This window comes from Oryctolagus cuniculus, chromosome 14 (genome assembly GCF_051225735.1).
Source record: "Oryctolagus cuniculus isolate XC-2025 breed Fujian yellow rabbit chromosome 14, ASM5122573v1, whole genome shotgun sequence".
NCBI lineage: Eukaryota > Metazoa > Chordata > Mammalia > Lagomorpha > Leporidae > Oryctolagus > Oryctolagus cuniculus.
Window position 1 is genome coordinate 80,663,171 of NC_142880.1, and position 21,352 is coordinate 80,684,522.

The following is a 21,352-nucleotide window of genomic DNA, read 5'->3' on the forward strand; positions in this document are numbered from 1 at the left end:
TGCTGGCCATTCTAACTGGGGAGAAGTAAGACATTACTGTGTTTTTTATTTTCATTAGCCTGATGGCTAGTGATCCCGAGCATCTTCCCATGTGTCTGTTGGCCATTTGCATTTCATCAATGGAAAAATGCCTGTCCATATCCTTAGTCCATTTCTTAACTGGATTGTTTGTTTTGTTGTCGTTGAGTTTCTTGAGCTCCTTATAGATTCTAGATATTAACCCTTTATCAGTATGTAGTTTGCAAACATTTTCTCTCATCTTGGAAATTGCTTTAATATTGGGACGCCTAATAGAAATACATAATTCTGAGGCAATATGGATGACCTTGGGATAGATTAGAAGTCTACCGAACAGTATGTCAGGCACTTATTATTTTATGGATACAACAGTTGTTTTAAGAAATTTGTTAAAGACAGTTTCGTTTGGATATGACAGGGTGTCACGGAGAGGTGAGTGTCAGAAAGTCAGAAAAATTCAGTTTTGCTCCCCAGAGTCCACAGCTAGACCAAATCTCCCAAGCATGGAACCATGAACGTAAGTAAGGTGAGTGGAAGCAACAAATGCAGCTTCTGGGTGGAGGGCAGCGGGCCCCCAGAAGCATCAGCTGCCTTTGCATACATCACCTGTTTTATGCGCTGAGATTCCGGGTCTCATCAGTTACAGCAGTTAGTAGCAATTACTCCAACACACTGTGGCTGGCTTCTTTGGCTGCAGCTCAGATGGGCAGCATCCATCTTACAGCCCATGTTCACTACAAAGCCATATTTTCCAGGTACAGACTGAATGTCCAATGCCAAAAGCCAGTTAATTTGCTACTAAACATTTCCTTAAATCTGGATGGGTCAGACTAATTTGAAGTATCTTCTGTTTTTTAACAGGCAAATAGTATAATTTTTGAAGTAAATAATAGTTACACCATATCATACCAAAGAAAAAATAGAGTTTTATTTTATTTCTTTGATAGTTCACTAAAAAGCAAACTAATTTTGCCATCAATATTATTATAGTGATTTAAACAGTAGTGAAGCAAAACGTGGTTCTCTCAAATTAAAAAAGAAAACCCAGATTTTTAAAATATGCATCCCTTGCTTATATCAGCACTAAATGCAATTACAAAATGTGTTTATATATAACAACATACATAAGCTCATATGACAGCTGGCAAAGACACTCCTGAATCTTCATGGAAAACCTGATACAGTTATAGCTGTACTCATAACGTCTTTAAATCTTTAGAGTGGGAAAGAGACAGCCAACAATGATACACTAAACAGTTCTACAGCCCAAGAGCAGATGAAGAAGAAATGTTGACTGTATGACAGAAAGAATTGCTAATGTGACTGAAACATTCTTTGAATTCTCAACATTTTTCAGGCATAAGTTCAGCATCTAATCTGTGATTTGATTTTTGTGACTTGATTTTGAGCTCTCTTTCATACAGGACCAGATCTCTAATTTGTAGGCCCATTTAGGTATAGGTCCCATATAAATGCACAGTTTGCACATCTTTGAAGTTAAGCTTGCTCTCTTGTCACTCAAAAACAAAATAAATTGCAAAATGTGGCAAGTAGACCTGAGGTCAAAATTTCTAAAGTGTGATGAATGCAAACATTTGGTGTCTGCTGAGATTTTTTGTATTGACTGTGACCATTAATCAATGTTGTCACATAAAGACTTTGATATAAGTTTAGATCTTTGGTTTCCTTTCTTTTTATGGTGCCATGTAGATAAATCAATGCAGTTAAAAAAATGTCTCTGAAGCAAAATAATCAATGTCCTGTGCACTTGCTGTGGTCTGAATGGATCCCCCACCTCCCCACTCCAAAGGTTTAAACCTAATCACCAATGTGATGGTATTGGGAGGTGAGGTCTTTAGGAGATGATTACACCATAAAAGAAGAGCCTTTATGAATAGAATTTATTTCCTCATGCATAACAGAGGCACCAGAAAGCTGCCTTCTTTACTTCCTTGTCTGTGCAGTTCACAGCTAAAAAGTATCCTCTACAAACCAGAAAGCCCTCATCAGACACCAAACGACTGGTACCTTGATCTTGGGCCTCCTAACATCCAGAACTGTGAGAAATAAAGTCCTGTTGTTTATAAGGTATTTAGTCTTTGGTATTTTGTTACAGCAGCCCAAAAATTTCTAAGATAGCACTGACCTTGGACTACACGTGATAGGATGGTGTGCACTTTTGATGGAGATGTGTTCCTGTACCAGAGATGAACAAGTATTGGTATACTTTCAGAACAGTGCCTTAGTGGGAACACAGTTATTGAAATTTCCTGGGCATGACCCAAGAGGGCATGGCTGTTTATAGAAGATTCCCAATCTGCCTCCATGGGCAGGAAAGGGCATACTTCTTTGATAGCCTTTGTGGATGGCAGAAATGAGCCCAGCGAACCTCCTCAGAGAGCCCCGGGTCTATAAAGAGAGGTCACCCCTTTGTTTGGCCTCCTGCAGGTTAAGATGGTTCCTCTGCATAAAATCTGAAGGAGGATGCCAGGAGACTGTCTTGGCAACAAATTTGTAGTGTCTTCAAAAAGGAGAGCGAGAGCATGAGGACTGGTAATTTTGTTGGCCATCCACTGAGCCGCCAGATCAACCTATATTGTCTTGGAGCCACTAGGACATGGAAATAGTATTGGTGATAGATGATACAGTGGTTTGGCTAGCAGAGTGAGGACAGAAACCATCACATTGAACTTTAGAATCCAAAGACTAAAAGACCTGCCTGCGCACACAGGTCCCTGGTTGGTGTTTTTAACATTGCCAAATTTGAAAATATTTAAACTCTCATCTGCAGTTAAGATTTATCTGACTTATATAAGAGTCATTCCAATATTTGGAAACTACAAACACAGAGATGGCTTGTTGATTAGTTGTCTTGGGTCAGCCATTATGATCAGTCTCCATGCAAAGTTTCTGTGTTCTTGAGATTATTTAAATATTCCTTATTTAATCAAGGAATTAAATAAACCAGTTTTTTTCCTATTGTTGGGGTGATGATAAACAGCTGGCTGAAAGCCAGGCCTTCTGTTAAAAGCTCAAGGACAGATGTGATGAGGGGAGAAGGATAAAACTACAGCAACGTTGTATTACATCCCAAAGGGCTCATGATTGAGCCCTTCCCTGTAGCCACACTTTTTGCAGTGTGACTTTGTTGCTCTTCTCATCAACACGTGGAATCTGCTTCCATATGCCTTGGATCTGGGCTGGTCTTATAATCTATTTGAACAATACAATACAACACAGACATGAAAGGCCATTAAACGGTTTACATTTGATTCTTTCAATAATAACTGTTCAGCCGTGGAGTAAACAAGCCCAGGGTAATCTGATCAGTTATGAGATTCAAAGCCCACTTGCCATCATCATCCTAGCTGACAGCCAATCAATCTGTAGAAACAGAGCTAACTCACAGTGAAAACTCATGAATACATTTGGATAGTCTAGCCAAAACTGCTGTTCTGGCAGAATGGTGAACAAAATAATGAGGTGTTTCAAGCCATTATGTTGTATTAATGACTGGTTAGGCTGCAAAAAGTGATGTACATCCTTCTGATCAACATTCTCATTATAGCTGTGTCTCCCATTTTCAGTGCCCATAAGCATCAGCTTATCCAAATCTGGAAACTTGGTAGTTTCTGCCAGGCCACTGAGTCTCCTCATTGGGGTAGCTCTCTTCACACATATTCCTCTTAATGGTTGTATTTGTTTTGCTTCAGCGATCAGCACTAACCATTCCCATCTTTCAGAAATCAGAGGAAATTTTCTACTAATGATGATCTCTTTCACATTCTCCTTATTGTTGTACATGATACACCTTTATTTTTTCTACTGTTAATAAGGTAATGGAAAGGGATGAGGAAAACAAAAACCCATGTATTCTGTCCAAAATCTTGAACTAGAAATAATGAGTATTTGCTGCACATTTATTGAACACAGGCTTCATAAAACTTAAAAAGTATCACTAATTTATAAATAATTGGACTGCTAAGTAAAAAGCATTCTTATTAGTATTAATATTTGCTAATCTAGTCCCTATAAATTAATTGCTCTTATTTTAAAATTATCTTTCAGACATATTAATTTGTCATCCCATTCCAAAATAAATATACAATTTGCTGCTTTTCAAATTAGCGTAGACAATTTCTTTCTCATTGTGAACAAATGACAAATTCACTTATCATCATCTTTCAGTAAGAAAAAAATAGAGTCAGAACATTCTAAATACCCAGCTACCTGGTGGGTATAAGTGGGAATCAAAGGAAACAAGAAAATAGTTATATTCATTCATGCCTTTGGCATACACTTTGCTGAGACAATATGCAGATATTTGATAGTGAAATAAAATTAATGAGTACATAGTTATTAAAAGGGGCAAAATTTTATTAACAATATAAATAATACTATATAGGGGTGGCATTTGGCACAGCAGTAAAGATGTGGCTTGGGTTGTTCCTTATCTCTTATCAGAGAGCACAGATTCAAGTCCCATTTCTACTTCCAATTCCAACTTCCTGCAAATGCACACACTACAGGCAGCAGGTGATGGATCGAGTAGTTGGGTGGCCGCCAGCCATGTGGGAGACCCACACTGAGTCCTCGTCTCCTGGCTCTGGCCTGGCTCCACTTGCTGTTGCGCACAGAGTGAACCTATGGATGGAAGATATCTCTCTGTGTCTGTCTCTGCCTTGCAAATAAATACATATTTAAACACAACTATAGTAAAGGCACAAATCTTAGTATTAGTTTACTATTCATATTTAAAACAATATTCAAGTAAATTTTATCTTCATAATGCATAAAAGTCCTGGCAGCAGTAAAGGCACCTTGAGGCATGTATCTTATCTAAATGAAATGGGAAGGGCCTATGCACTCTGTTACAAACCACTGCATCTTCCACTAGCTCTCTCTTCATGTTGTGTCTGGTTTTAATGCAGAGCCAAAAAATAAAAGAATAAAAATGAAACCTCTCATGTTTCCACATAAACAAGACATAAAAGTCTAAGATGTGGCTTTGTGCCAAACTGTGTAGCCAAGAGTAAATCACCTTATGTCTTTGAGTTTTTAGTGTCCCCATATCTATTAAATAACAAACAAGGTGATCTCCAATCCTCCCCTGATTTCAATCAGTCCCCTACGGTTGCCAATGAAAATGAGCTTCAACCATAAACTTTGGAGTCATCCTGACCTGCTTTTTGAGCTTACACCTAGCCACTTGCTTGCAGTAAAGTTTCACTAAATCTCAAAACTTACACTGTACAAGAAGTGGAGGTAACCTCATGGAACTGTTATAAAAATTTATGCACAGATTGCACCTAATCCAGTGCTTAAAACCTAGTAAGGCTTAATAGTTGCTAGCTAATACCAACTAGGGTTACATTACAAAATATTTGGACAATTGTACCCTATTTTCACCGATAGGTAGACAAGTATTTCAGGAGGAAGTCCTTCTTCTATCACATCTTAATTATTAAGACTTTACTTACAATGAGCTTAAATATGGCTTCCTATAATTGTGTATTTCACCATTTATTGTAGTTTTTAACATGAGGTCTGCAGAGAACTCAAGAGACTGGTAAAAGTCAATGGATGACCTTGCATGTATGGTTTTACCCACTTCTAACTGAAAAATAGCACTTTCTTCAATTATGGATATAATCATCGAATCATTATAATTTGTGACTTGGTCATTATTAGAAAATACAGAGGGCTGGTGCTGTGGCATAGTGGGTCAAGTCACCACCTGCAGTGCTGGCATCCCATATGGGCTCCAGTTCAAGTCCCGGCTGCTCCACTTCTGATCCAGCTCTCTGCTATGGCCTGGGAAAGCAGTAGAAGATGGCCCAAGTCCTTGGACCCCTGCACCCCCATGGGAGACCTGGAAGAAGCTCCTGGTTTTGGATCAGCACAGCTCTGGCCCTTGTGGCTAGCTGGGTAGTAAACCAGCGGATGGAAGATGTCTCTCTCTCTCTCTCTCTGCCTCTCTTCTTCTCTCTATGTAACTCTGACTTTGAAATAAATAAATAAAACTTAACAAAAAAAAGAGAAGACAGATAAATCCTTATGTCATTATACTTGTAAGCATTTTAAAATAAAGCATATTAGATAGCATATCTGCTAGACTGTGAATAAAAATGCACATATATTGCAATGCCAAAAATGTGTTTTAATATTTTGATAACTTATAATTGAATTTCTTTCTAAACCAATCATTTTATTTAATATTTAAATAAATAAAATTTAAAAACATTCATAAGCTAACTCCATCTGCTGAACAGATCTAGGACTGAGAGACACAGAGAATATTAGTGAACTCTACTCAGAGTAAGCTAAAATCATTGTATTTTTTCTAATCAATGAAGTCATCAACCACTGAATGACGAATAAGACCTTGGAATGACTTGAATGCTTGTGTTCCTTTAAAATTCATATTTTAGAACCTAATCAGCAACAGGATAGTTTAAAGGTGGAGACTTTGGGAGGGGATTAGATTATGGGAGGGTCAAAAGGCCCAAGAGATACCATGATGTGATGCCAGCTATGAACCAGAAAGCTGGTCCACACAAGATACCAAACCTGCTGGCACATTCATATGGGAGCTCTCAGCCTCCAGAATTTTGAAAAATAACGTCATATTGTTTATAAGTTACCCGGTTGATGGTATTTTATTATAAAAGCCAGAAAGGACTAAGAGAAACCTGATTTTCAGATGCCTTGCCCTTCTCTCTGCCTCTGCTAAAGATCCCTAACTGGCCGGCGCCTGTGGGGAGCAACTCGGACTAGACTAAGTTACTGGAATTAAGACTTATTCTATGCATCTGCTTTCCCACAATATGGCGCTGAGAAGGGAAACAGCTTCTACACAGCTGCCTCCAGTTCAACCAATAAACTGTAGGACCTGCTCCTGATTGGAGGAGAGCAGCGTACTCGGCGTGTGGGTAGCAGAGTTGGGATTGTTGTGAAGAGGACTATAAAGGAGGAGAGAGACAACATGCACCAGGAACATCTAAGGGGAACATCTAAGAGGAGCACCTGTGCAGCCCCCGAGAGAGCCGGCCGGCGGTGTGCCGCTCCCCCGCGGAAGTGGGGAATGTGGCAGGGGGAACCGCCCTTCCACGGAGGTGGAAGGGACGGTAGCCAACCCGGGAAGGACCGGCAGCCAACCCAGGAAGGACCAGCAGCCAACCCGGGAAGAACCAGCAGCAAACCCGGGGAGGGCCGAGCAGACGAAAGAACAGCGCAGGGTCCTGTGTCGTTCCTCCACGAAGACGGGGAGCGACATAATGGTGCCGTGACTCGGATATGAAGCCTAGGCAGGGTTTAGTGTCATTCCTCCATGAAGAGGGGGAGCGACATAATGGTGCCGTGACTCGGATGTGAAGCCTAGGCAGGGTTTAGTGTCGTTCCTCCACGAAGAGGGGGAGCGACAGGCGCCGCGGCTCACTAGGCTAATCCTCCGCCTGCAGTGCCGGCACACCCGTTCTAGTCCCAGTCAGGGTGCCGGATTCTGTCCCAGTTGCCCCTCTTGCAGGCCAGCTCTCTGCTGTGGCCCGGAAGTGCAGTGGAGGATGGCCCAGGCCCTTGGGCCCTGGGAGACCAGGAGAAGCACCTGGCTCCTGGCTTTGGATCAGCACGGTACACCGGCTGCAGTGGCTGTTGGGGAGTGAACAAACGGAAAAGGAAGACCTTTCTCTCTCTCTCTCTCACTGTCCACTCTGCCTGTCCAAAAAAAAAAAAAAAAAAAAAGATCCCTAACTGAGCACACCCACAGGCATGTCCTATGGAATAGCCGGCTTCCAGATGACCTACAAAAAAATGGAAAGCACCCTCTGCTCAAAAGCAGGGGAACTCAGTGTGGGAAATTATCAAATACCAGAAGCAACAAGCGGAAGGAGAAAGGAAGTGAGTTGCTGGAGGGAGAAGCAAAGTTAAAATGATTTGATGAAACAACTCCTTCATTTGTGGTCGAGGAAAGAAGTGAAGAGTTATCAGAGAAGGAAATAGTCAAGAAACGGAGAGAAGATGATGGGAGGAGCAGAGTCCTCCAAGAAGGTCTGAGACTTAAAAGCAGTTACAGGAGAATGCAAATTGTTTCAGGAACTGGGGTCAGCCATTTTATTCCAGACCTATGTCACCCTGTCTTGGACAGCTGCAATGTATATCGGCACGTAAAAGACTCAGACAAGTACAGCACAAAATACACCTGCTGAATTTGCTTAAGCTTCCAAGCTCCTGTGACCACAGGCCTTCTCTCCTCACAGTAACCATTAGCATCCTGAGAACTACACTCTGGGAAGCCACTCTAATTTGTCAATGGGCAGGACACTCCACAGTCTGTCTGATTATTGCTAGATCAAAATGAACTGCTGTTAGCTTTCTTGTTTGAGCACTAGTATTTCTCCATTTTCCCCTCAGTTACAGACTATACCTTTATTTGATCTGGTCTACGTGATATAATGATTAGGTTATATTATGAGGCTGTAATATAACATAATCTTATCTAGATATCTGTAGTCCTCCCACCCATATCCGTGGAGGATATGCATATGCCCAAGCCCCTTACATAAAATGGCATATGTACTATTTCAATCAATGTTGTTTCTCTTTCTCTTTACAGAGAGATCCAATTTGGAATATTTTAAACAGACTTATTATATTGTTGGTTGATGTAGTACTTATAATTAGCTGCCCTTTTTAATGGCTGTCTACACAAAGAAGTGTTTTTGTATTTGTAATATTACTCCCCTTTTCTCCATAATCCTAAGAGGATTTAAATTCAGTTTCTGTTAAAATTTTTTGCCTTGTTATTTCTGGCCCATCAAATTATTTTTGACACATAGTGTTGTCACCAATTCCTTTCAACTTTGGATATTTTCTGCAAATTAATAAGCATTACTTTGTTTAAATGTAACCCCTCTTTAAAATGATGAGCATGACGTAAGGGAAGAGCATTATGACATATTAATCCCTTGGGGTATGCTTGTTCAACCAATTTCACAACTGTATAATCTCATTGATATTCCACCACATCTAGATTGTAAGAAAGCCCTGTGATTCCAAATCTATGGTTTTTTTTTTATGAACAAGGAAATATCTTTGGTTATTCTAAAGAACAACTCAGATAGACACAGATATACATATAAGTTCAAATCATTGATTAGGTTTTTGATTGAATCACATACTTTCTCACTGAACTTAAGCGATTGAGTTGTGTATGTGTGTGTGAATGTGAATATGTGTCCTCAAATATGACATTCCAAAAGTGCCTACAAATGTGATCAAAACCTCTAAACCATGCTATATGCTTTCTGTCACCACTATTAAAAACCACGATATTTAATATCAGTATATATTACAAGAAAAATATACTAATATATAGCTGCTATAAGTAGGTGTTTCCAATAACCAATCATCATTGAAATGCTGGCAGGCACACACTGTTATTTTAATGAGTCAAATAAAATTGTGTTAAGAATAGTGAAAATGTGCCATGCAAGGCATTTCTTTTTTCAAAAGCAAGGTAATATTTTAAATCAGTAATCCTTTTTTGGAAATTAGCAATTTGTCCATCCTAGCATAACTCTGCCCACTCAAATATTTGCAGTGAAACCTAGGAAGGTATGATGGTTCTAGAGTCAATGTATCTATTCCTTAAGGTAGATATTTAAAATTCCCAAATGATGAAGCTGTTACTAAATACCTCTATGATTTCTTCATAATATATGGTTCTTTGAGTATGAAATAACATTTCAGAACTAAGCCAAAGGAGTCCCAACATAGACCAATTCATTCAAGATAATTGAAGCTTAAGTTGATTACATGAAGGATTAGTAGGGAAAGGACAATGCCATAGCCACTAGGTTTTCTCTCAAGATTTATGACAGAAACAACAAACGAATAATTTAGTAGTACTTACAACTCTTCTAATGTACACATTCCAAGCTCTTAATAGGAGGCATTATATATTAACCATACACAGAAGCTTCAGTGGAAAGTCTCTGAATAGCAAGCCTATACTGAAGGGATATGACATCCACACACTTTTAGTGTCAGGTTTACCACTACAAAAGATGGGAAATGTTACAGAATACAAAAGTCCATGGGAAAATAGTCAATTACAAGAGCTATGCATGAATGCATGTGGGCAGTGGGGGAGAAAGAAGGGACAAGTAGGCTGATCAGTAGAAAGGCATACAGTAGCTAGCTTCCCATGACCCATGGGTCAGCTCTTCTCAGACTACAAGGTGTTGAGGTGTTCCAAAAAGTACTTTTGTAACAACATTGATTCTTACAAATATATATGTCTATTATTGTTATCATAATACAAGAATCACATTGAAGAAACAAAGTTAAACCTAGTAATTCACAAAAGTGATTAGATGTATCATGAATGCGTGATACAGAATCTAAGCATCAACACTTTAGGAATATGTAGCAATTAATTGTACTGATAAACACTGCCTCCTAATAATAATTAATCTATACCATGGAAACTATCTTATTTAACTATTTTTGTGTTTACTCTTCCAGTAAAAATTAAAATGACTTAATCTATTTAATTTTATTATTGCTTTGGACCAAAAACTGAGCTATAATATAATTCAATGTCTTTTGTCATTCCTGCAGTAATTCATTATAGACCATTTTTGATCATCTGTAATTATAAAGTATATACTATGTCCTATGAGTTATTGTGTGGTAGATGATCCTTTTAAAAAATTCCATGGTGAAAAAAAGCTTGGAAGATGTGTATTTGAACATATTTTCTGGTAATGTCTATCACTACATGATATATCTCAAAAAGAGAACAGAATCATTGAATCAAAGAATTTTCATGGTGAAAGGGAAACGAATGTAGTTTCTGGATTTTATTTAAAGGTAAAACTGAGACCCTAAGAGGTTAGATGACTGGGGCTCAGTTTATTCATTGAATGGGATTGAGGATTTCTAGCTTACAGTTCTATGATCTTCTACCTTATTCTTAACTCCCTATAATCAAAGAAAGAACTGGTGAGGGAGGACGAGAGAAGAAAGGAGAGGGAAAGAGAAGGAAGAAATCAGGGAGGAAAGAAAATGAATAAACAAAGGAAAGAGAAAGGGAGGGAAAAGGGAAAGAAGGAGAGAAGGAAACCAAGAATTGTGTCTACCGAGAATAAGAGAATTGCTCAGTAGTATTATTGCAGAATTGAAAGATTAGATGAAGTGTGCTTGCTACTCAACCAAAGTATTTAAAACCTCATGAAACTCCATAAATAATCATTATATAGAAGAGACATTAAGGACTACAAAATGTACCCTAGAGGCAAACTGTAGATCCTAATAAAGCATGAGATAATAGGGACTCAGCATAGATTAGTGACTCAGCTTGAGCAAAAGCAAATTAAAGTTGAATTCCAAGAATGGTTTAAAAATTAGTTAACTCTCACAGTTAGGGGTTGTTTGACTGCAAGAAACAGAACTCACCCAGGTTGGCTTAGGCTGAAAGGAAGAAATGATTAAAAGGTTATAAGATCATTTCAAACCATCCAAGGGTAGGGTGGCAGCCAAGCCTCATGCAAGAATAGAATCCCACCAGGACGATATCAAGAATAACAGAAATCTCTGTTTCCCTAGAGTTCACGGTCCCTCATGTATGTATTCCTCTGGACAACAGCTTCACTCTATGAAATGGGGCGCTTCTATTTCCAACTGCAGTCACAACAGACTAGAATCAGTGTGCCCCAAATTAAAAGACCTCAGAGAGATTCTGTGCTTCCATCTCAAATGATAAGATGGTAAGAAATACAGTGGTAGAACCTTCTGCCCCCTGGACACAAGTATGGAAATAGACTCTGGAATGAGATAAGCAGGAGGTTCTCTGAGAGTACCAGGGTGCAGAGAACAACTACTGGCAAATGAAGCCGATGGATGCATTAAAGTTGTACATTCCTTAGGAAGAGGGAAACCACCAGCCACAGGAAAAGCAAGCATGCATGGAAAATAAAGTGAGGAGGAGAGCAGGACATAGGAATGTTGGAGGATTACTGACCCGTCTCACTCTTTATGTTGCAGCTAGAACAAGCTGTGTGCTTGGACCCTCTGTGAGTCTGAGAACAGTACAGAAGGGTAACACCATAGCTTGCTTACTCTCTTTCTACCCTGGAAATGCCCCCATCCAATCCTAGCCACCCTGTTCAGAATATGGCCAAGGCTACTTCTTCCCTTCTGGTAGACGAGGACAGAGATAACAGTGCAGAAAAGAAGTGTTGTCTGCCGTGATTGCCATCCAGGAAGACAAAATCTCAGGCTAATCCAGCAATCTGGTGACCTGAAGCAACATGTGCTTAAACTGGAGATGCTTTGGTTTGATTCCTTAGTTTGATGTTTAGGAGCTGTCTAACCCAAATCAGTTTACCTAACCTGACTCTTAATTTCTCATCAAGATAATGACAATTTACTACTTGGGCTTTTGTACAAATACCTAAGATAATTTTAAATGATAATAACTATTAATTGGCATTCAGAAAAACTGTATTTCTGGTCTACATCTCCTCACTTAAAGCCTGATCATAACTTGTATACCAAGTCATAAATCTTGTATCCTTTTATATAAAAGTACCTTTGTGTGCAAAACATCACCCTAGAAATTTCATGGAAAACAAAAATTTAGCAATCACAGAACCCTGCCCACAAGGAGTCTTTAAATGTATAATGGGGAATATATAGCAGGAAGGAGGGAGGGAAGGAAAGGAGGAGGGGAAGGAAAAGAGAAGTATGCACAGAAAGAAGGGGTAGGGGAAAAAAGACACTTTAAAAATGGTCTACTATGGCCGGCGCCACGGCTCAATAGGCTAATTCTCCGCCTTGCGGTGCCCCTCTTCCAGGCCAGCTCTCTGCTATGGCCAGGGAGTGCAGTGGAGGATGGCCCAAGTGCTTGGGCCCTGCACCCCATGGGAGACCAGGATAAGTACCTGGCTCCTGCCATCGGATCAGTGCGGTGCGCCGGCCGCGGCGGCCATTGGAGGGTGAACCAACGGCAAAAGGAAGACCTTTCTCTCTGTCTCTCTTTCTCTCACTATCCACTCTACCTGTCTAAAATAAAATAAAATGGTCTACTATGCGTTGTGTTTTACATATGTAATCTTACCCTCCACAAGCAAGCATGCCTTTGAGGTGGGTATGATATTTTTTTTTTATTTTATAAATAAATCCACAGAGAGAAGTATGAAGGGACATTTTTGAAATATGAGGAAACCTCAGAAAGTTCATATAAAAATAAAGAATTAAAACATACTGTGGGGGCCTGGCACCGTGGTGTAGTGGGCTGAGCTTCCTCCTGCAGCGCCCGAATCCCATATGGGTGCTGGTCCCTGTCCCGGCTGCTCTTCTTCTGATTTAGCTCTCTACTATGACCTGGGAAAGCAGAAGATGGGCCAAGTGCTTGGACCCCTGCACCCTTGTGGGAGACCTGGAAGAAGCTCCTGGCTCCTGGCTCCTGGCTTTAGATCAGCCCATCTCTGGCCATTGCAGCCATTTGGCAAGTCAATCAGTGGATAGAATATATTTCTCTCTGTCTCTCCCTCTCTCTGTGTGTAACTGTAGCTCTCAAATAAATAAATAAAATCATTTTTAAAAATGTGAATTTTCTATGGTCTATATTTAAAAAGTAGTCCAGATAAAGTGCTGTGATGAGGTCATGGTAGAAAAATACTGCCCTCAGCTCTGGGTCTCAAGGTTTTCTGAGGCACATGAGATCTGATCCTTCCATATTTGCTAAGATTGGGCACTGGCAGAAACACCAGCATGTAGCAGCATTCAGATACAGATACAGAAAAAACATAGCCCTGTCTGAGAACCACTGAGCAGCCAGATCAGTTCCACAGTACTATGCGCAAAGGAAAACGGTTTGGGGGTCAGATGATGAACTTGAACCAGGCTGCAGAGTTGCAATATTTCCATAGGCAGTGGAGAACTCCTGAAGATGAGTGAGGAAAGAAATGATGTCTTCAGATCTGGACTAGAGAGATGTCTAAGAAAAACTAATATGGGACATGTATGACAATTATTAGGGCAAAAGATAGCAACAGTCTGATTTAGGCCATTGGCCACAAAAATGGAGGAACCATGAAAGCACAAAAGGAAATTATAAAGTTAGCATCAACAGATTTCTGCATGTGATTCAGATAGTCAAGAGAAGCAATGGCCCACTGTGTCCTGGGGTTTGGAAATAAGGAACTCTCACAGTAATTGAGAGTGAACCAGGAATCAGAACCTCCTCATTTCTACTTTGTGGGCTTGCTGTTTAACATGAGGCTAATTTTGAAGCTGTTTTTCCACTAACCAAAATGAAACATATTGTTTTCATAAACCTCTGTGAAATCTGTTGCATTCTCTGGCATGTTTGCAAATAATGCCACATTCTCCAGACACTTTATGCATAACATGCTTCACATTACTAACAGAGAGACACCACTAAAATAATATTCTATGACACATTTATGAAGGCCATTCCTTAAAGGATTATTTTAAAATGGAAATAAACTTGCTAAGAACTATTAATAATTTGATACTTACACATTAGACACACATATATTTTCCCTCACTACCAGTCTGGGTTTTATTATTCATCTCCAAGGCATTTAGTGGCTGTCAACTCTACCTGCACATTGTATTCATCTATGGAGTTGTAAGTGGTTCTGGTAAAAATGCCCTTGAAACACCCTGAAGCACTCTAAGGGATCCTAGCGTGAGACACGATTACCACTCAGCAATAAGAAAAGTGACTGATTATGTCTGACTTAATTCAGAAGTTGGTGTTGCCATCAGAAAAGGCCATCATCTAAGTTTATATGATTTTGCATATGTGATGTTAAATCAATCTTGCCCTAAAGTTAAATAAGATATGAGAAAAGTCCTATCAAGAAGGAGGGTTTGGTGTGTTCAGAATAAATGAATAGATGTGATGAAATATTCTGACTTCCAAAACATTTTGTTTACTCTTTCCTCCTTACTCAGCAGCAAGGCCTGGACTGCTGCACTGGCGAATGCTCTCCTCTCCTCCTCGCCCCTGACCCTTCTGCACACACTGGGTTGCTGGCTGCCTGATCGCAGAAGTTCCCAGTTGGCAGCTGCCAAGTTCCCAGTACTGAGGCTGAGAGAGGCTTTTGTACACACAGAAACTCAAAGAAAGAGGGAAGGGGGAGCCAGCTGTTTGGCCCTGCCTGTTTCGATTCAGATGAGTGCTGAGAGGTCTGTTTATTCCCTAGTCTCTTCTCCCTCCTGTCACACACTGGATAAAGTGCCAATTAACTCCATGGCTTAAGGCATTGCCAACAGAAATTCCATATTAAAAGTGCCTGTTGCCTGGGAAGAATAAAGCATTTTTTTCATTGCCCATCATTGCTAAAGAGAAAACTACTGCCCATTCTTCTGCAGGCAGCAGAGCTGTGAAGAAATAGGACAAGATATGCAATAGCAGCCGTGGGGGATTTCTAGGGAGCATGGCAGTGAGATGACCTCTGGCTATTCTGAATTGCTCACCACTTCTCCTTAACAAGCTTTTTTTTTTTTCTGGCTTGACTTTGCCCTTCATTCATTTTTATTACTTTTCCATGGAGAGCCCTCCTCCCTTGTGGTCACAACTGAAATTCTATCCATTTCTCAAAGCCCAGTGTAAATGCTCATTTACCCATTTGACCACACCAACTTAAATTAATCTTCCTTTCCTCTCTCGTCTTTGAAATTGAATATCTTTGCACTTGTGATTCTTCCTTATGAGACCTAAGTACCTCAAGACCCAAAATTTTGCCTTTGTCCAAATGTACAGCTGTTGCTTTGTGCCAACTGGCACACCTTTCAGATAACGGACATTCAAGAAATCTGGTAAATAAATTAAGTGGATCAATTTAAATATCTTCATAGAATTTATGGCCAACTAGAATTCTTACTACCTTGAAATAGCTAATATGCTTAAGGACAAAAGTGCTGAAAGGTTGAAGAGCCTCCCATGGAATACACTTGTATAGAGACATTTTATTATGCAACATAAAAAACAGAGTCCTGCTAGCAGCAAACACGAATTTCCTCAACTAGTTTATCTTCTGGGATTACAGTTGTTCGATCACGACTCTGTAATAGTAGCATATGTTCCTTTCTGAAACATTATTTAAATAAGCTTGGTTTATGCAAGTCCCAGTAGTCACTCCTTATAAATGTACTGCTGAAATCATTGTAATTCTTAGTTTAAAGAAGTTAATGTCTTTTCTGTCCGGGTGACAAGAGGGCCAGCACTTATCTCTGAACCATACATATGGCACACTCAAGAATGATTACTCCATCTCCAGGTACTGGCAACCTTTATGTGTATTTATGAGACTTTAATTCAAACAACCTTGTCTCCTGATTGCTGGGGAATTATGGAGAAGAGGCTTTGATTACCAAAGTCCTCAACAATTCTAATTTATGAAAGGGTCATCTCAACATTGTGTCTGCTGCAATTGCTTTAAGAATCTTGCTTGACCCAAATCAACCTTGTTCCAGTCTCAAAGTCTCACAGGTTTGAAGAGTTTTCATTTCCACACATCCTTTGAGCCTTTCTTGTCCTCCAAAGTAGCTAGCACAGAACTTTTCAAATAGCCAGTGCATATCACACTTAGGAAAAGAGCAAATGAATGAGGAAAGAGTGACTACATTTTGCCAGAGGATGTAATTGAGATCAAAATTTGAGGTATTTGGACATTTGATTCCAGAAAAGGACAACATGATGAAATTTTGGCTAAAAAATTTCATTTAAAAGCTGTCTAATTTGTTGTACATAAGATATTCCCTTGTCTTTTACTACTAGGTATCTTTTGATAAATATGTCCAACATTTAAATTACATAGTAATTGTGCTTATTGTTCTCAGGATCTAGCACTCAGCAGATTTTCTATAAATGTATGTGATTGATCTATTTCTACATGCAATGTTCTTTCCTTAAATATTCTTTCCCACACCCTAGAGTCTCCTCCCAGGTAGAACCTGCTGGATGGAATTTTGGTGATCAAGATCAGACAGGGCCATTTACTCAAACACATTATCAGGGCCAGCCCTTCAGAAAAATTGCAAAATGACAAAGAATGTCCTCATTGGCCCTTTTCTTCACCTATTTCTTGTTCTCTATCAGGTATTCATTGATCTTCTACACATTTAGAAAAGAATTTGAAAAAGTCATTAATACAAGTGTATATGAGGCACAGGCTACAAAAGCAAAAATCAACAAATTAGATGGCAACAAACTAAAAATTTGCATCTGCGCAGCAGGGAAAGTAATCAATAGCATGAAAAGACAACCTATGGAGTGGAGGAAAATATCTGCAAATCATACATATGATACAAAGTTAATAGCCAAAAGGTATAAAGAATCAAACAACTCAATACTAAGTAAGAAAACAAACAATTCAATTTAAAAATGGGAAAAGGACCTAAATAGACATTTCTCAAAAGAACAAATGATCAGTAGGTATAAAAAACATGTTCAATGTCACTAATCATCAAGAAGATATACAGTAAAGCCACAATGAGATACCACCTCAAACCCATTATCAAAAAGATAAAGGAAAATAAGTGTTGGACAGAGTGAGGAGAAAAGAGAATACTTGCACACTGTTGATAGTAACCTAAGTTGGTACAGGCACTGTAGAAAATAATATAGAGGTTTCTAAAAAATAAAAAATATAACTACATATGATCCAGCAATCTCACTTCTGGATATATATCCACAGGAAACAAAATCTGTATGTCAAATAGATTATTCATACTTCCATGTTCACTGTACCATTATTCACAATAGGCATGAAATCAATCTAATTGTTTAATGACAGTTAAATAAATATGTATATCTATGTACATATATATACACATACTCATGCATTTTATAGACAATGGAATATGACTCAACATTAAAATGAGTATAAATCTTGTCATTTGTGACAAAAACAGATAAACCTAGAGAACATTATTCTAAGTGAAACAAGTCAGGCATAGAAAAGCAAATACTCACTTGCATCCATCTATAGCATCTAAAAAACGGAAACAGAAACAGATAGAAGAACGGTGGTTGCATGGTCTGGGTAGGATGGGATGGGGAGAATGAGCAGACATTAGTCAAAGGGTAAAAAGTTTCAGCTGGGGCCTGCACTGTGATACAGCAGGTTTTGATACCAGCATCTTACACGGGTGCCAGCATGTGTCCCAGCTGCTCTGCTTCCAATCTGGCTATCTGCTAATGCATCTAGAAAGAAGCAGATGACCCAAGTCCTTGGGTCCATGCACCCATGTTGGAAACCTGGATGGAGTCCCAGGCTCCCAGCTTTGGCCTGGCCCAGCCCAGGCTGTTGGGGCCCTTGGGGAGTAATAGAAGATCTCTCTCTGTGTCTCTCCTTCCCTCTCTCCTTGTAACCCTGCCTTTCAAATAAATAAAATAAAAATTTTTTAAAAATGTTTCAATTGGACATTTGGATGAGCAAGTTTTGGAGATCCATTAAATAACATAGTGACTTGAGTCGATAGTGATGTTTATATCCTGAAAAAAACCCGAGAGTAGACTTTAAGTATTCTCACTACACATAGACACATAGATATAACTGTGTTAACCATTTCACAGTTGTATTAAAACAATATATTGTACACCACAAATATATACAATCATTTATCAATTATATTTTACCTAGGTGTTATTCTCTCAAGTTTTTTAATCTATGGTATTTTGAAAATATGCTTAAATCTACTGACTGGCTGTCACTACAAGGTCCTAGGGAAAATGCCCATGGTAGCCTAAGGACTGGATGGACTGGGTTCATAATAAAGAAGGAATTGCAAAGATAGTAACAAGAAAAAGGTAGAAAGCATCACTATCTGGAGAATTCATGCAACTTACTGGGCTACTTACACTGAAAACAACAGTGCTGGTTTTACAGCTATTTCATTATTTCTCTGCTTAGGTGCAATAATCACTGAAATGAGTTGTTTTCTTCCCCTTTCCACTTCAACCTGCAAATTTCTCCTTCCGATATTGCTACCAGAACCAGCACCATCCACGTTGCCACCAGCCAAGCAAGACACTACTACAGCAAAACTGTCAGTTGGAAAGTCTGTTGGAGGACAAGGAGGGGCCCTACAGCTTAAAATTAATAATAATAATAATAAACTACATCAGTACCTCCCCATGATTACTGGCAAAGTATGCATTCTCTGTTGAACTGGTTATGCTTGAAGGAAATACAAAAAAGCTTTCCCCAGGACACACTCTAAAGCCAAGCCTTTTCAGAGGGAACAAAGAAATAACCTAAAAGAAAACTTATTTGTTTCTACAAAACAAGTCTTGAGGTGATTTCTTTCTTTCTTTCTTTTCCTTTTTTTTTTTTTTTTTTTTTTTTTTTTTGCCTTTGAGGTGACTTCTTACAATGTCAATCACAGAATCACAACAGCCGCTCCCAAGTGTGGCTCTGAAGAGACTGCACTACACTCACTGTGGAGAAGAGGAAAGACTCCATGTTTCTAAGAATGAACAGGAAAGGTTGGCATTTACAAGCCTTAATTCCTTATACTCATTTTTCTTTTGAAAATGACTAGTTGAGACAAAGTGCTTTGGGCATCTATTGCTGTGTAACAAATTATCTCCAAACATGGCATCTTACAACAACAAACAGCTATTGATGCACACAGGTTCTGAGGATCATTAACTCAGGAGAGGCTCAGCCAGGAAGCTGTGCCCAGGGTCTCTCAAGAGGTGACAGTGAAGCCACCAGCTGGGACTGCCACTCCTGTAAGTCTCGGCAGGAGCTACAGCACTGGTTCCAAAATAACCCACGTGGCTGTTGGCTGGCCTCAGTTCCTCACAAGCCATTGGCTGTCGTTCTCCGTGAGTTGCCACATGGGCTTCATCCATAGGCTGCTTTAGAGTCCTTATGAGTTTGTAGTTGGTCCCCCATCCCCTCTCCCCAGAGTATGATGGGAGAGAGATAGAGATGGAAGCAAAAGACTTTTATAACCTGACCTCCAAACTAGCATACTGGGTTTCTGTCGTGCTCCACTGACCACTGGATCATCCATCCAGACCAAGTGGGATTTATCCCTGGTATGCAGGGATGGTTCAACATTCGCGAATCAATCAATGTGATACACCACATTAACAGACTGCAGAAGAAAAACCATATGATTATCTCAATAGATGCAGAGAAAGCATTTGATAAAATTCAACACCCTTTCATGATGAAAACTCTAAGCAAACTGGGTATGGAAGAAACATTCCTCAATATAATCAAAGCAATTTATGAAAAACCCACGGCCAGCATCCTATTGAATGGGGAAAAGTTGGAAGCATTTCCACTGAGATCTGGTACCAAACAGGGATGCTCACTCTCACCACTGCTATTCAATATAGTCCTGGAAGTTTTAGCCATAGCTATTAGGCAAGAAAAAGAAATTAAAGGGATACAAATTGGGAAGGAAGAACTCAAACGATCCCTCTTTGCAGATGATATGATTCTTTATTTAGGGGACCCAAAGAACTCTACTAAGAGACTATTGGAACTCATAGAAGAGTTTGGCAAAGTAGCAGGAAATAAAATCAATGCACAAAAATCAACAGCCTTTGTATACACAGGCAATACCGTGGCTGAGAGAAAGAACCTCTAAGATCAATCCCATTCACAATAGCTACAAAAACAATCAAATACCTTGGAATAAACTTAACCAAGGACATTAAAGATCTCTATGATGAAAATTACAAAATCTTAAAGAAAGAAATAGAAGAGGATACCCAAAAATGGAAAAATCTTCCATGCTCATGGATTGGAAGAATCAACATCATCAAAATGTCCATTCTCCCAAAAGCAATTTACAGATTCAATGCCATACCAATCAAGATACCGAAGACCTTCTTCTCAGATCTGGAAAAAATGATGCTGAAATTCATATGGAGACACAGGAGACCTCGAATAGCTAAAGCAATCTTGTACAACAAAAACAAAGCCGGAGGCATCACAATACCAGATTTCAGGACATACTACAGGGCAGTTGTAATCAAAACAGCATGGTACTGGTACAGAAACAGATGGATAGACCAATGGAACAGAATTGAAACACCAGAAATCAATCCAAACATCTACAGCCAACTCATATTTGATCAAGGACCCAAAATCAATCCTTGGAGTAAGGACAGTCTATTCAATAAATGGTGCTGGGAAAACTGGATTTCCACGTGCAGAATCATGAAGCAAGATCCCTACCTTTCACCTTACACAAAAATTCACTCAACATGGATTAAAGACTTAAATCTACGACCTGACACCATCAAATTACTAGATAGCATTGGAAAAAA

At 39.3% G+C, this 21,352-nt stretch overlaps 1 protein-coding gene across 10 annotated transcripts in view; it reads right to left on the bottom strand.

Moving 5' to 3' along the window:
• PDE4D (phosphodiesterase 4D) overlaps positions 1-21,352 on the bottom strand; it is a 1,644,269-nt gene that overhangs the window by 1,184,035 nt on the left and 438,882 nt on the right. The gene's annotated exons all lie outside the window — the stretch shown is intronic.